At 42.4% G+C, this 6,207-nt stretch overlaps 1 long non-coding RNA gene across 1 annotated transcript in view; it reads left to right on the top strand.

Moving 5' to 3' along the window:
- LOC105532564 overlaps positions 1 to 6,207 on the top strand; it is a 55,438-nt gene continuing 49,231 nt past the window's right edge. The window contains exon 1 of the long non-coding RNA XR_001005007.1: positions 1 to 382. This is a non-coding gene — a long non-coding RNA (uncharacterized LOC105532564). The remainder of the gene's footprint in view (positions 383 to 6,207) is intronic.

The raw sequence follows: 6,207 nt of genomic DNA, 5'->3' as shown, positions 1-6,207 counted from the left end.
ACTAGTTGAAGGTATAGGACCTAGAAGGTCCTATACCAGTTAAGCGCCGCCATTTTGCTTCTTAATGCGCATGCTTGAGCCCACTCACCCAGCTCCTGACCACTTATCTGAAAGCAGCTGATCACCAGTTTTAGGTGTTTTCTATGTATTGGGAGCCTGCCTTTCGCTGGCACTGGCTGTAACCAATTATTATTTTAGAAACACAGTGTAACAACCACCTGACCTTCTCACCTGATGGTTGCTGGGGGTGTTTCTTCTGCCCTGCTCATGTCTGTCTGGCTACCTACTGTAACAAGAGGAGCCCTGCCCTGAAGACAGACCAATACAGGGAAGAAGGGATTGCCTCAGACCGGGAGGGCCTCTCTGCAAGACTCCTGACAAGGCAGGTAGAGCCGTGGGGTGCGAGAATTCAAAGCCCCTTCTGCCAACAGTACAGAGGAAACCATGAGGCAGTTAGAATTTCCAAAAGAGAAGTGTCACAAGAGGTGCATCCCACGTGGGAGAGGTGTGGCTCTACGGCTGCATCCAGCAACCCCAAGCACTCACTCTATGCCACTGCCTCCCGCCTCCTGGTGAAGGTCGTGCAATTAGCACACATCAATTTGGGCTTTCCCAAAAAAAACTTTACCTTTCTATAATAATTTTCCTACAAATCACCTTAATTCTGACATTCATGGCCACAGAACTAATTATATTCTATATTTTATTTGAAACCACCCTCATCCCTACCCTAATTATCATCACTAAATGAGGCAATCAAGCAGAACGTCTCAACGCAAGCACATACTTCCTATTTTACACTCTAACCGGCTCTCTACCCCTACTCATTATACTAATCTACACCTACAATAGCACAGGCTCATTGAATATCACACTACTAACACTCACAGACCAAAAACTAACAACCACCTGATCTCACAACCTTACTTGACTAGTGTGCATAATAGCCTTTATGACAAAAATACCCCTATATGGCCTACACTTGTGACTCCCTAAGGCTCATGTCGAAGCCCACATTGCAGGATCAATAGTCCTTGCCGCAGTACTCCTAAAACTAGGTGGCTATGGCATAATACGACTCACTTCTATCCTTAATCCTTTAACAGAGTTCATAGCCTACCCATTCCTCATACTATCTCTATGGGGCATAATCACAACAAGCTCAATCTGTCTTCGACAAACAGACCTGAAATCGCTCATCGCATACTCTTCCGTAAGCCATATAGCCCTAGTAATCGTAGCCTCCCTCATCCAAACCCTCTGAAGCTTCTCCGGTGCAACTATCCTTATAGTTGCCCACGGACTCACCTCCTCCATATATTTCTGCCTAGCTAACTCAAACTATGAACGCACCCACAGCCGCATCATACTACTATCCCGAGGACTTCAAGTCCTACTCCCATTAATAACCTTTTGATGGCTCAGAGCAAACCTTACTAATCTTGCCATACCCCCTACTATTAACCTACTCGGTGAGCTCTTTGTAGTCGCAGCTTCATTTTCTTGGTCTCATATTACTATCATTCTAACAGGACTCAATATACTAATTACAGCCCTCTACTCTCTCCACATGTTCGTCACAATGCAACGAGGGACACTCACACACCATATAATCAACATAAAACCCCCCTTCACATGAGAAAACACATTAATATTTATACATCTTGCCCCAGCCATTCTTCTATCCCTCAATCCTAGTGCCATCCTAGGGCTTACTCCCTGTAAATATAGTTTAATCAAAACATTAGATTGTGAGTCTAACTATAGAAGCCTACCACTTATTTACCGAGAAAACCTGCAAGGACTGCTAACCCATGCTCCCGTACTTAAAATTACGGCTTTCTCAACTTTTAAAGGATAACAGCTATCCATTGGCCTTAGGAACCAAAAACATTGGTGCAACTCCAAATAAAAGTAATAATCATGTGCACCTCTATTATGATAACAACCCTCGCCTCCCTAACTCTCCCAATTTTTGCCACCCTCATTAGCCCTAACAAAAAACACTCATATCCAAACTATGTAAAGACAACTATACTATATGCCTTTATTACTAGTCTTCTTCCAACAACCCTATATATTTTCTTAAACCAAGAAACAACCATCTGAAGCTGACATTGAATAACAACCCAAACATTAGATCTAACACTAAGCTTTAAACTAGACTACTTTTCCATAATATTTATTCCAATCGCACTATTCATCACCTGATCCATTATAGAATTCTCACTATGATACATAAACTCAGACCCAAACATCAATCAATTCTTCAAATATCTCCTCATTTTTCTAGCTGCCATACTAATTCTAGTTACTGCCAACAACCTTTTCCAACTCTTCATTGGTTGAGAGGGTGTAGGAATCATATCCTTCCTTCTAATCAGCTGATGACATGCTGGAACGGACGCCAACACAGCAGCTATCCAAGCAGTCCTATACAACCGCATCAGCGACATTGGTCTTATCCTAGCTATAACATGATTCCTCCTACACTACAACTCATGAGACTTTCAACAAATACTGGCCCTAAACTCCAACCCAAACCTCCTTCCACTAATGGGCCTTCTTCTAGCAGCAATAGGAAAATCAGCTCAATTTGGCCTTCACCCCTGATTACCCTCTGCCATAGAAGGTCCAACCCCAGTCTCAGCTCTACTTCACTCCAGCACCATAGTTGTTGCCGGAGCATTCCTACTCATCCGTTTCCACCCTTTAATAGAAAACAACACATTAATCCAAAACCTCACACTATGTCTGGGAGCCACCACTACCCTGTTCATAGCCATCTGCGCCCTCACACAAAACGATATCAAAAAAATCGTGGCCTTCTCCACCTCAAGCCAACTAGGCCTGATAATAGTCACTATTGGCATTAACCAACCACACTTAGCGTTCCTACACATCTGCACCCATGCCTTCTTCAAAGCTATACTCTTTATTTGCTCCAGATCTGTTATTCATAACTTAAATAGCGAACAAGACATCCGAAAAATAGGAGGTCTATTTAAAACAATACCCCTCACCTCAACTTCCCTAGTTACTGGTAACCTAGCACTCACAGGAATGCCCTTCCTCACAGGCTTCTACTCCAAAGATCTCATTATCGAAGCCACAAATACGTCATATACCAACGCCTGAGCCCTATCTATTACTCTCATCGCCACCTCCTTAACAAGCGCCTACAGTACTCGAACCATTCTTCTTACCCTAACAGGACAACCCCGCTTCCCAACCCTAACAAATATCAATGAAAACAACCCCGCCCTGCTAAACCCAATTAAACGCCTCACAATAGCCAGTATAATTACAGGATTCCTTATCACCAACAATATTCCCCCTACCTCACTTCCCCAACCAACAATACCGTTCTATCTAAAACTCTCAGCCCTATGCGCAACCACCCTAGGCTTCCTAACAGCCCTAGACCTCGCCCTTATAGCCAACAAACTAAAAGTAAAAAATCCATCACAAATATTCAAATTCTCCAACATATTAGGATATTTTCCCATCACTGCCCATCGTATGGCCTCCTATCAAAATCTACTTATAAGTCAAAATTTAGCCCTTCTCTTATTAGACTCAACATGACTAGAAAAATCTATGCCCAAAATAATCTCACAAACACATATTACTGCTTCCACAGCTGTAACCACCCAGAAAGGCATAATCAAACTCTACTTCCTCTCTTTCCTCATTCCTCTTGCCCTAACCCTACTTTTAATAATATAGCCTATTACCCCAGGTAATCTCAATCATAATATATACACCAACAAACAATGTCCAACCAGCAACCACCACTAATCAACGTCCATAATCATACAAGGCACCCACACCAACAGAATCACCTCGAATTAACCCCGATCCCTCCTCCTCAAAAATCACCCAACTACCCATATTATTAAAACTAACCACCACCACTACTTCATCAAAACCTGAAACCCATAAAACCAACCCCACTTCCATTATTAATCCCACCAAAAGACTCCCTAGAACCTCAAACCCTGAGCCCCATGTCTCAGGATACTCTTCAATAGCCATTGCCGCAGTATAACCAAAAACAACTATTATACCCCCCAGATAAATTAAAAATATCATTAAACCTATGTAAGCCCCCCCATAATTTAAAATAATTACACAACCAATTACACCACTAATAATCAACGCTAAACCCCCATAAATGGGAGAGGGCTTAGAAGAAAAACCCACAAACCCCATAACCAATAATACACTTAATGTGAACAGAATATATGTCATTGCTTCCATATGGACTTTAACCATAACCAATGATACGAAAAACCACCGTTGTATTTCAACTACAAAAGCGCCAAATGACCCCAATACGCAAATCCAACCCTATCATAAAAATAATCAACCACTCCCTCATTGATCTACCTACCCCATCCAACATTTCCATGTGATGAAATTTCGGCTCACTTCTTGCAACTTGCCTAATTCTACAAATTATCACAGGCCTATTCTTAGCAATACACTACTCACCAGACACCTCCTCTGCTTTCTCCTCAATCGCACATATCACCCGAGATGTAAATTACGGCTGAACCATCCGCTATCTCCACGCTAATGGCGCCTCCATACTCTTCATCTGCCTCTTCCTACACGTAGGCCGAGGCCTCTATTATGGCTCATACCTTCTCCTAGAAACCTGAAACATTGGCATTATACTTCTACTCATAACTATAGCAACAGCCTTCATGGGCTACGTACTCCCATGAGGCCAAATATCATTCTGGGGAGCAACAGTAATCACAAACCTACTTTCAGCAGTACCATACATCGGAACCAACCTTGTTCAATGAGTCTGAGGTGGGTACGCCATTGACAACCCTACTCTGATACGATTCTCCACCCTACACTTCATCCTACCATTCATCATCGTCGCTCTCACAACCGTACATTTACTATTCCTACACGAAACAGGGTCGAATAACCCCTGTGGAATCTCCTCTGACTCAGACAAAATCACCTTTCACCCCTACTACACAATTAAAGATATTCTAGGCCTAGTCCTCCTCCTCTTTACCCTAACAATACTAACATTATTTTCACCCGACCTCCTAAGCGACCCAGTTAACTATACCCCAGCCAACCCACTAAACACCCCTCCACATATTAAACCAGAATGATACTTCCTATTCGCATACACAATTCTACGATCTATCCCCAACAAGTTGGGAGGCGTACTAGCACTTTTCCTATCAATTCTCATTCTAGCAATTATCCCCATACTCCACAAATCTAAACAACAAAGCATAATATTCCGCCCACTCAGCCAATTCCTATTCTGATTCATAATCACAATTCTACTAACCCTTACCTGAGTTGGAAGCCAACCAGTAATACAACCTTTCATCATTATTGGCCAAATAGCATCTACAATATACTTTATCACAATCCTAATCTTAATACCACTGGCCTCCCTAATCGAGAACAACCTGCTCAAATGAACCTGCCCTCGTAGTATAAATTTAATACACTGGCCTTGTAAACCAGAAACAGAATACTCTCCCCAGGGCAATCAGAAAGAAAGTACTTAACTCTACTACCAACACCCAAAACCGGCGTTCTAACTTAAACTACTTTCTGTATTTTATGTTGTACAAACCTCACAGCACAACTTTAGTATTAACCTATCTTTAATGTCACTATGTAATTCATGCATTACTGCTAGCCAACACGTATAATATATAGTACTACACATGCTTGACTGTACATAGTACATATTCTTACATATTTACCCAACTTTCCTGAAAAACATGCTTACAAGCAAGGACTCTAATGAACACCCCAACAGTAGTACATGACACATCTCTCCAAAGTTCATGCATTACCCCTACACATACCAACAGAACCAGCTCTACATTAATCGAACATAGTACATTACATCGTTCACTGGACATAGCACATACTTCCCGAAAAGTCCTCCTCACCACGGATGCCCCCCCTCACTTAGGAGTCCCTTGTTCACCATCCTCCGTGAAATCAATATCCCGCTCAGGAATGCTACTCTCCTCGCTCTGGGCCCATAACTTGTGGGGGTAGCTAAAATTGAATTACATCCGGCATCTGGTTCTTACCTCAGGGCCATAACAACTAAGATCGCCCACACGTTCCCCTTAAATAAGACATCTCGATGGATCACGGGTCTATCACCCTATTAACCAGTCACGGGAGCTCTCCATGCATTTG

The sequence above is a fragment of the Mandrillus leucophaeus genome, unplaced genomic scaffold (genome assembly GCF_000951045.1).
Source record: "Mandrillus leucophaeus isolate KB7577 unplaced genomic scaffold, Mleu.le_1.0 Scaffold97, whole genome shotgun sequence".
Taxonomy (NCBI): domain Eukaryota; kingdom Metazoa; phylum Chordata; class Mammalia; order Primates; family Cercopithecidae; genus Mandrillus; species Mandrillus leucophaeus.
The sequence above is the reverse complement of the archived record's forward strand: the minus strand, read 5'-3'. Positions and strand labels throughout refer to the sequence as shown.